At 45.5% G+C, this 10,996-nt stretch overlaps 1 protein-coding gene across 10 annotated transcripts in view; it reads right to left on the bottom strand.

Moving 5' to 3' along the window:
• The window catches only part of CELF4 (CUGBP, Elav-like family member 4), an 860,358-nt gene that overhangs the window by 848,064 nt on the left and 1,298 nt on the right, over nt 1–10,996 (bottom strand). The gene's annotated exons all lie outside the window — the stretch shown is intronic.

The following is a 10,996-nucleotide window of genomic DNA, read 5'->3' as shown; positions in this document are numbered from 1 at the left end:
CAAAAAGCTCCCCCCTCCCTAACTCCTCTGGGTGCTGAAAACACGAGTGAGAAGAGGAAACAAAAAGTTTGATGTGGACATAGTCACTAAGAATGAAAAAAAAAAAAAAATATATATATATATATATATATAAAAATAATAAAGGCTGCTTTATTTGCTGGTTGCTGGCTGCTGAGTGGGGGAGATAAACTGAACTTCATGTTTTTTAAGCAAAATGCTTCCTATATCCATTAATATTTATCCACTCAGTGAGATATCTTTTGGGTAGTAGCTGTATCAGCTACCTCCTGCCTTGACCAACCTGCGGTGGAAAGGCCGAGGGTCATGAGTGACAGGTGCCTCCTGAACCTGGGGGGCACCCGCAGAAGCCCCCGCCGGCGGTGGCCCTGTCAGGGGGGCACCAGCCCTGCCGACAGCATCAGTGTCAGCCCTCAGGGAGGGTACATGCACCCCCGTGCACCCCCTACCAGTCACCTATGCCAAGGGTGTTCTCACACCCCATGTCTTCCAGTCTTCCCACACCCTTTTCCAAGGATCCCACAGTAGCAATAGTCTCTTTTTGGTGGGGAGGGGGCATCTATTTGCAAGACCCCCGATCCCAATCCCACTGCAATGAGACCTGGGTCTCTTATTTTCTTCACCAGGTCTGGGGTCAGGTGCTAGCAAATGAACAAAAGCCACCAACTCAATTCACTTAATCCACCCGGAGGTGCCCAACTAAGACCAGCAGCGTGACACTGCTGTCCCAGGCCGACTACGGGCCAGCTGCCAACAGCCTGATCCAAATTCATTGGAAAGAACGGGCGTTGGATTGGGCCCCTCAGGAACAAAGACATGACGCAACCCTGCACCAAAACTTTGAGTCGTGCAGATCTCTGAAGAGCAACAATAATACCCAGGGTGCACATTTCATTAACAAAAAATAAATAAATAACAATACCGAGCAAGCTCCTGAATCAGTGAATGATGATATTTCTGTACGCAGCAACAGTACAAAGAAAGGACTTGATCCTTCTCCCACTGAAATGAATGGCAAAGCTTCTGCTGGCTTCCCAAACAGCCCCACATCCATGTTTAAAAACTAGATGCTTGAAAAGAAGTTGCCGCCTCCCCACCCACGTCTGAAAAACCTTTTCTCAGGGTTTCCACGCTCCCCCTGCCAAGAGCGCTTTGCCACGAAACAGTGCACCTCATCTCCAAAATCTTTTACCGATATTAATTAAGCCTCAAAGGATCCCCCCCCCGGCCCCAGACACCGGATTAGCCTCATTTTGCAAGGACTGGGCCCATGGCTCGTTGAACCGGCGGGACGCTTCCCACTGATTCATAATGGGGTTTGAAGGTGGCTTTCAGGCACCAAGTTTAAGCGACTTGCTCGAGGTGCAGAAGTGAGTCATTATCAGAGCCACAATTAGGACCCAGGCATCTGCTTTCCCCACACAGTCAGTCCTTAACCACTGAACCACGCCGTCCCTGCGCTCCGTGGAATAACAAGCGTGACAGCAATTTAAGGAGCGCAGCTCTCCGATGCATTAGCCATTAGTGAATGGTACCGACCGAACGACAATGCTCTCTTTTGTTTCATTTAATTTGGTGTTAACTTTTAGTATCCTCACTAGTAGAATGTAAAAACTGTCACCACTGTATCACCATTATCTCCGGCGGTATCTTTATGTGCAGCTTCCCCTCCAACACATCTACGGGTCGGTTTGATTTTCCTCCTTCCGTTAATGACCGAACTTAGAGTGAAATCATTTGTAAGGTACTTATTTGTTTGACATCTAAATCAGTTACATCCAGGCGCTGGCAAATAAAAATGGAACAATAATGCACTTGGAGGACTTTTTCAAAGGGCTTTTTTTTTACCCCATTTTCGCATCAAGGTAAATGTTTCTTTTATCTTTCTCTTTCCTCCTCCTTTTTTATTGCCAAGATCTTGAATGAGCTCTACATTCCTTTGTCTTCCTTTAGAGAAAAAGAGAAGAAGAACAAATCCAAAAAAAACCTCTCTTCTGATGGAGGGAGAGGGTTTGCATGAATGAGTAACAGCATATGTTAGTGAAGAAGGTGAAAAATCACATCCCTGTTCCATGTATTATTGAAGATGGGATCTGATCAAATAAATAGCTTTTAAAAGCAATTAAACCCACACGAAAGGGAAACATTTGCCCTCTAAGCTGAAGCAAGGGATAATGAAATGCAAACCAGCCTGAAACTACCATGCAGTAACTAGAACAAGACACTTCAAGCTGAATGGTATAACCGAAAGAGTCAACTTGCAAACCTAGATAAGGCAGCATATTGCTGAAGAGGGAGTAGTTAGGAGATTGTGAAGCAAGCAGGTCTGCGTGTCTAGATTTATACGAGTAACAATTTGAAGGCAGTCACATTGCATGTTATCCATAGTTCTTCTCTCACGGGCGGTATCCTGCAAAATTGTGCCTATCTTCAGAGCCTACTCCAAAGCCCTTTGAAATCAAGGGGAATCTTTCTGTTGACTTAATGAGGTCTTTGGATCGGGCCCTTGGCTGATTTGGAAAGCCTTTTATATATGTCAGCTATATTTAAACTGTGCTCTTCCCTTGGTTCTTTTCATATTCATTCAAATAATGTTTAGCAGAGAGGAAATACAACAAGCCAACATGATTCTTGCATCATTATAGAGGCTAACAAAGCACTTAGAAATATGCTTTTAGGGAACAATCCTGCACGGCTAGGGATGGAGTAGATGGCCTAAAGGTCCTTTGCCGTCTCTGATTTCTCCAGTGCCTTATGTGCTGTGATACAGCCATGCAAAGCTCTGGTTTGAAAGGAAGATAGACACCGATGTCTGCTAGCAGGGCAAGGATACCAGCTCTGTTTGGACAGGGGGAAAATTCCCGTTGTGGATTAACAGGCAAGGGATGAACACTGCCTTCAGTTTTCACTGGGTTCGCTTTCAAAGAGTGGCAAGCCACTTCACGCTGCTTCTCACGAAAGGGATCCTGTTTCCCAAGCAACATTTTGAAGAAGCGCTTCTAAACATCTTTACCTTATTATATTATTAGAATCAATCAATATGATTAATATTACATGGGGGCAATTTTGTAAATTCTGCTTAGTCTTCCTCCCTGACTGTTAACAGCAGTTACATTATACAGACTCTGGTTAGACTGGTCAACGAAGCTATCGATAATATTAATAATGAATATCTATATCGTGACCTTTGCTCACAGAACTGAATCTCTCCTATAGGACTGTCAGGTTCCTTAAAGAAGTATTGATAAGCTCATTACTGTATTGCTGCATACAATTTTAGGTGTGATTTTCACTCACCCTCAAGCTTCTACTAACCTAGTACTCCCCCCCCCCCGCCTTTTCCTAAAGCTCTGGCCCTTTTAGAATTGATCAAATAGTGAATTAGAGCATTATATAGAGGAAACATAATCAGGGGATTTCTACAAGCACACTGTGATATATCTTTTGATCTTCTGACAGCCTTCATCCCTCTAGATCCCAGTAAGGAAGCACTGTTTTATAGGGATATTATTAGGTTGATGCTGCTTTATACATCTACCTGGAAGAACTACCGAATCCAACAAGGATATTTGTGTGCGTTTTGCAGTGAGTGATGCCTATTATGTGATGTGAATCTATCCTTAGAGACTGAAAGGGAGAAGAGCAATGTGCAAACGTGAGCCTGCCCTTTATATACAGGCATGAATACATGGCCTGTGTGTGTGTGTGCACTATATACACTGACATTCAAATTCGAAACAGCCCAGGTATGCAGTCACATCTCACCAATCCAACTCTCTCTGCAAAGCTCCATTTTCATTTTGTTTGAAAAAGCGTCATGTCAAGAGCTACATGCCCAGTACACTGTGAAGTCAGCCTGGTTACCTTTAAAATATTTTTGAGACCCACACACAATGTACAAATAAACCAGACATGGATTAATTAGGTGTGACTGTATCATTAAATTAGTATAATGAACAAACAGCTACGTATCGCATTAAACCCTGATATAATGATTCCAAGAATAGCCTTCAAGTCACCTGCCTCTTTCACCTAAGAAGATTTCTGTAGTAGTACATTTAAAAAGGGATTTTTTAGAGATACAACTGAGTGTGTAGGTATTGCACGTACATGCACATCCAGATATATATGTCTATATGTACACCGAATGTGTTTATGGATACGTATGTCCAATGCATGCGTACATATACATATCTAATTATATATGCAAATACACGTATACATGTATTTGTATATCTCCTCAGCTTTATTCTCTATTGCACTTTTCATGCAGAATATTTTCAAGATTAAAATAGCAAAATCATAGAGTTAAAAACCAGGGGCTTGGAGGGGGAGAGAGTTTGTAGTAAAAGCAAGAGGCAAATTTTCTGTCTGTCCTTCTGTCTCTAAGGCAACTTGCTCTCTGCTGTCTGCAAGGTCCTGATAGCAAAATGCTCCGCCGCATTTTTACAGCCCAACTTTTGGGGAGGTGTCAGCCTCAACAGCTAAGCCTTCCTATGAAACAGTTAATGTTAAGCGATGATTGCCCATGTTCAACAAAGGAGGGAGAAATAAACAGATAAGGGCGAGGTAGATCGAAATCTGCATGCCTCATTGGCTGAGCTGTCTGTTATTTCTAATGCATCTGAAGGGTTTGTTACTAAGAACCTGCTAAGTATCTTTAAACCTTTGATCTGTAGCCAGTCTTAACAAAGGTGACAATTAATTAAAGGAAGAGTGCATTGCAATAAAGTTACCTTGTGGTCAGTTTATACACACTGTCCAAAGCTGGTTCACAGAAGCCACTGTCAATTAAAGTCTTGTTGGAGTCCAGTTCATTATCAATCCCCCCCCGCCCCCGCCTTTCTTGTCTTGATCATTATTTTTGGCTGCTTCTGCTTGACAAATTTAACATGGTGTCTATATTTATATGTTCTTCCATTCATTTACATGGACTAGATAGCTGTTTATGATGTATTTTTAACCACCACGTATGGTCCGGCACTTTATTTGAGAGGCTTAAAGTCCTCATCCATCTTTATTTTAAGGAACTACCATAATAAGCCTTCTCTTCCTTAGAGATGTCAGTTGTTTATAATGAATGCACATTAAAAGCTGCAGTCACCTGCATGTGCACTCCAGCTGCGGCTCAAAGTGACAAAAGCAAGGAAATGCACAGGCCATGGAGATACCCTGGCTTTAGCTTGCAGGCAGTGCTTTCCTACAGAGGGGCAGGACATCATTTAGCAATGCCTGAGATCACAATCCTCCCATGGCTGGAGGAGCTGGGAGGACAGAGGTCCCTGGGGTGCAGAGCCTGGCTCCGCCGGGGGAGCAAGGACAGAACTTCCACTTGCCGGGACTTTTCTCCCCATTCCCCTGGCAATGTCATCAGGCTTTGCCCCGTGCTATGATCTCTGTCATCTCTGGAAGACTTCAATGAGTAAGGAAATACAGAAAGGGGCCTCACACAAGAGCAGTTTCACTACCCATTCCTCTGTTTCATACCTTTATCACTAGAAGAGACAAGTTCCCAGGCCTGAAAGTGTATGAGAAATGCTGGGAGAGACGGACAGGCTGTGGTTTGTCAGGTTAATCCACACTCCAATGGCTTACCAGTGGGGAACCTATACCTTAGAGCAGGGATGGACAATAATTTTGGGCAGAGGGGCCACTTACTGAGTTCTGGCAAGCCATCAAGGGCTGCATTACAGGCAGCCGGGGCAGATAAATATTAATTTTCTACATTTTTTAGGGGCCCCGCGGGCCGGATAGGAGGGCTGCATTTTGCCCAGCCCTGCCTTAAAGCAGAGCCACTGGGCTAGTTAGCTTCCAAGCATGCAGCCTGATCTGGACACTGCTGAATCAGAGGGCCGAAGTCCCACTGACTATTGGATGGAAAACAGACAGAGGACATTCGGTCTTTTACATAGGAGCATGTTGGGATTACCAGCCCTCTACCCCATTCACTAAAGACTAGGTTTAACTGACCCTACCTTAAACTTCACCTGCCTGGTACAATCACTCCAAGGGACAACACGCTGCAGGGCATGGCCAGGAGATTATTAAGGGGGTGGACTTTGTGGCCTGCTGCTCTGTGAATTGCCTGACACCTAGAGAAGGCTTTCTGGTACTGGCAGGTAACTGATGCAATGCACTGGATCATCTCTTCCAGTCGTTTCTCCTTTGGAGACATTGCTGCCTATTGCATAAACCCTCCTCAGTTCACACTTCATTGGCACAAGAGGCCGGAGCACTCCTTTTGGGTGGTTGTGGCCTGCTGGGTCAATGCATACACACAGGGAACACATGATTAAAAAAACCCCAAAAAACCCCCAACCCTCTGGCATCTTGCTGAGAAATGTTGCTGTGTATTCCTAGCTCTGAAAGCCAAAAGAGGCCTTCCTCAACTGTCCAGCCCCTTCACACCCCCTTTCCCCCCAGCTCCTCTATAATAAGCACAGAAGTTCCTGAACTCCTCTCGGTGGATTGCAACCAAATTTCTATTAGATGCAAGCCAAATCTTGCAGGCTTACTCGCTGCGATTCTCCGACACAGTCCCTCCAAACACTATTCCACTGCCTGCTGGACTTTTTTCATATCCAGTTTGAAACATCTGCTAAAAATGTTCCTTGCATCTTCTTTTGTAGTATCTGGAACTGGCTCCTGCCAGAGCCAGGGAACTGGATTCAATGGGCCATGGCTGTTATCCAGTGTGACAAGGTTTCTAGCACTTTTTTTTCCAGCCATGGGATAAGTCATTCCCAGCTCTTCCCTCAATGACCACTCAGAATATTCCTCCTTTTCCGTTGCTACCTTTCGGGTGTTTGTGGGCTTGTATTCTCTCCTTACTTTGCAGTTTCTCTTCTACCGTGGACATATATGTTGTTCTATCGGCTTCACTTAAAAAAAATACAAAGTCAGTTCTCAGGGGAAAAAAATCCCACAACCCCCCCTTGTTCCTATCATACAATACCTAGATGTACAAAGGAATATTATATGCTGAAAGGCATGGAGAATTTCAATTGATCCATATCTGTGAAATACAAACTTAAAGATGGAAGAGCTGGAATTAAAAAAAAAAAAAAAAAAAAGCACTGCAAACTTCTATTGTCTTCTTTCTCTATGCCATTCTTTCACTTTAAAATGAATGAAGACCCTTATTAGGATTGCAATTTGAAATAAGGGTAAGAGCTGTAGCTAAGTATCAAACTTTTTTTACCAAGAGAACTCTGCAAACTGGAGTTTGAATGGGAAATGCTGATACAACCATAACAACGGCATCAGGATGAGGTGCAGTAGCTATTAGAAACCAGAATCCATGTCCAGACCATCAAAAAAGGAGATAAAATCTAGCACTTTCTTTTACAAAGCAATCTGGGCTATTTGTTTAATATATCAAATATACCTAGAGAAGTGTATGCATATATGGTGGGTGTAAATGTACAGATCACTGGCTCTTGGGTTTTACGTTTCTCTTTCTTACATCAAGCTATCTGATTGCATTTTGGTTGTTTTAAGGGATTGTTCTTTCAGACACCAGGCGTAAAGCTCCCTCTGTTTCATTCCACTTTATTTCTGTATTCCCCTCCCTAAAACTTGTCTGGTTTACTACCGCACTAAATACTATGTGCGTTGCTTTCAGACAAGCAAACCTTATGTTTCAATTACGGAGGAGTTTATTCAGCACCTGTATTTACTTGGGGCCCTTCTCAACTAAATTGTCATCTCCCAAAGCCTTTATATATGTATGGGTATGTATGTGTATATTTATCCACACACACACACTCACATATTTCATATTTGGTATATATACACATAAATTTGTATCTAACTGCAGTGCATGATAATTTAACAGCCATTGTCATTACACCTTTGAATTTCTCAGATAGCCTAAAAGAGCTGTCATGCTGAGAATTAACAAGGATTTTTTTTCTTCTATCTATCTATCTATCTATCTTAAGAGGAGAAAACATAATGAATAGAAGCTTTGTGAACCTGTATCCCAGGTGTCTGAAATTCACAGTTAGGCATAGTGAGAGAAGAGAGTATATCTAACATGGGCTATAAAAAGTGATTTTTTTTTTGTTTTGTTTTGTTTTTGGTATTGCATCTTGCTGGTTCATTTACTGATTCCTTGAGTGAGGTGCAGTTCATCTGGAGACATCACCCTAACAAGGGGGTTCCCATGGGGCTGTTCTAGGAGTTGTTATTTATTACTGCAATCATTCAGAGGAGCTTTGAAAGGACAGTGCAGCTTGCAAGACGACCTACTGCCTCTTGCTTTCCATGGCATACAACTCCATTCTTGAAGTACACCGACCTGCCTGCGTTTCCCTAAATCTGAATTGTTTGTGGGATGCACAGATCGGGTCTGACTTCCTAAACAGAGTATTACGAGGACCTGCATGTTTCAAATTAAAACACATTCTGGGCCTTGGGAACAAGTATGCACGGGTAGAAAAGGCTGCTCAATCCTACTGGGACAGCCTTATATTTAGATTGCATTAATTCATAAATATTATACTAAATACCACTTAAATTGGCCTTAAATGACTTCAAAGATAATGCATGATAATATGGCTGTCCTGAGAGCACTAACCTTTATGTCCCCCAGTAACTCAGCCTTTAAGCATCCACCACTGCTAGACAAGGGGGAAGTTGTGAATGAAGGGCTGCCTGGATTGTACGCGTATGATTAGTGAACTCCAGCGGTGTGACAGCGCCTGGGTGGGTCGGGTTGGTCCCTGCCCGCAGAGCGGCCACACAACGCTCTCCCCACCATGAGACAAAGCACCTCAGGATGGATGTGCTCCTGCCCCAGCTGGGGACCATGGGAAGGATGGAAGAGCTGAGGTCAGAGCACTGCCGCCCCTTTTCCCCCCTGAGATCAGGCAGCTCCCAATACACCCCTCCTTGCCCCCTCCCCATGTGCCTGCCTAACCAATGCATGTCCCTGAAGCATCCTGGGCTGTGACACTGTTGCAGAATCTGGGAGTTTGTGGGCCCTTTGGATGGATCCTTTCAGCAGACTTGACCTTCAGATCCTATATTTGCAAACCCTCCCCCAGATCGGAAGACCGTTTTGCAGAAGCCCCCCTTTCTCCTCTCATAGGCTCCTTATATTATTCCCCAAGACACACTCATCCCAGCCATGCCTTGCAGTGGCTTTACACCTGATCTAACTCTGATCTGCACTGTCTCACTCCGGGCTCACTCCTTGTTGCGGTAGGATGCCGACTGTATACAACACAAGGGGAATCAACCACAGCCCCACAGCCACCCACCTAGCTACACCCCCAAGGTTTCCCTAGGTCTGAAAATGAAACCAGCTAAGAGATCAACACTTAACCACCGGCTTGGAAAGCATGGGTAGGGGGGAGCACCCCCCACACCTGAGACCTGTACTCTGCCTCCACAAATCCAAACAAGAAGTGGGGGGAAAAGTGATGGGAAGAAATATATTTTTGCGCCTGGTGGATTGAGAAAAGAACATTTAAAAAGAAAAGAAAAGGGGGGTAGGGGCAATTACAGAGAGAGAGAGAGATCACCAGAAGTCAAACACGGCCCCTATCCTTCAAAGCCCTGGTTTTTGACTTAATAGTAATTAATCACTGGTGGGAAGAAAGTTCCACCCCCCCCCCCAGCTATCCAGAGGCACATTTTTATCAGGATTAGCTAATAAATCAGCCGCATCCAACTCTTCTTGGAAGGGCTAAATAAAACGGATCTCTCCAACGCTGGCATGTCTTTGCAAGCCCCACTCCAGCCCTAGCTTCGCTCCATCAGAGCATCCATCGGCACCATCCTTTTCTCCCCCTCTTCCCAAGTCCCGAAGTTGTAGCACGCCCCAAATGAATCCGCCTTCTAGACAAACTGGGGTGATGGGCTGGGCAGATTCCCCCTCTCACCACCACCTGCCTCTGCTGGGGTGGCAGCTCGGGGAGGGAGGGGAGTGGAGTGGCTTTGCTAATTTGCAGGGGTATTTGCTAAACATATTTCTGCAAGATAAATGAGGTCTCCCTCTCTTCTCCCCCTCGGAGTGTGTGCGCCTGTGAACACAGACACACACATCCACGCGCTCCTTTTCCACAGCCACACTCCCCAAAACGGCGGCGTGAATGGAGAAGAAAAGGAAACCTCCACAAAACACATAGAAATTAAAGTTTGCCCGAGGCTAGAATAATTACGGGACTAAGAGGAGAGAAGTCTCTGCCTGGCTCCCAGCTCCGACCGTCGCCTCCTCTCTGCCTGGCATTCAGGTGACTCTGTTTGGCAAAGTTTATTACGATTCCGACTAATTATTTCAAGAAAAACCTCCAGTCGTTCACACCTCCCCGCCCTGCCCATTGCAGCTACGCCCCGGCTCTTAGGCAAAGCCTCCGGGGTTGTCACCTTCCTTGGGCGTAATTTGCTTCGAGGGTTTCTGCAAGGGTTGAACATCACACACGCCCCTTCGTGGGGCTTTCTAGGAAGCTAAAGGGGGAGAAAGGTGCTGGTGGGTGACACCCATCCCCGGCCTGGGAGGAGGAGGTGGGGGGCTGGAGAGGGGGGGGATGTCGCCCGGAACTTCTCACTCATCCCTAGTGTCCCCGATTTGGGGTATGTGTCGTTGGAGCCATCCTGGTTTGTCCCCTTTTGGGGGGGGTGTGGGTGTGCAGGGGCTTGACTTCTGACCATGCCATTAACTTTCAGATTTACAGCTCGCCAGGCGACCTGCAAAGACGTGAAGCCACTGCTGCTCTCGCTCCGAGGAGCCTGACTTGGGGCTGCTATTTGAAGCCGTCGGGGTAGTCGAGAGAAGTTTCGCTCGCCCTGGCCGCCGAGGCGATGCTGCCCGCCCAGCCGATGCCAGGAGTGGCCCTCTTGGAAAGGGCATGGCAATGCCCTCGCTACACAGCTGTGTCCGGAGAGTTAGCAAAGTGCCTGGCTTGGGCTGCGAGCGGCTCTGCCGTGGCCATCACCTCCAACTTCCTCACTTGAGTGCTACTTCCCTGCG

Source organism: Crocodylus porosus, unplaced genomic scaffold (genome assembly GCF_001723895.1).
Source record: "Crocodylus porosus isolate Cpor-Errol unplaced genomic scaffold, CroPor_comp1, whole genome shotgun sequence".
Taxonomy (NCBI): Eukaryota; Metazoa; Chordata; order Crocodylia; family Crocodylidae; genus Crocodylus; species Crocodylus porosus.
Note: the sequence above shows the minus strand (reverse complement) of the source record. Positions and strands in the feature narration are given on the sequence as shown.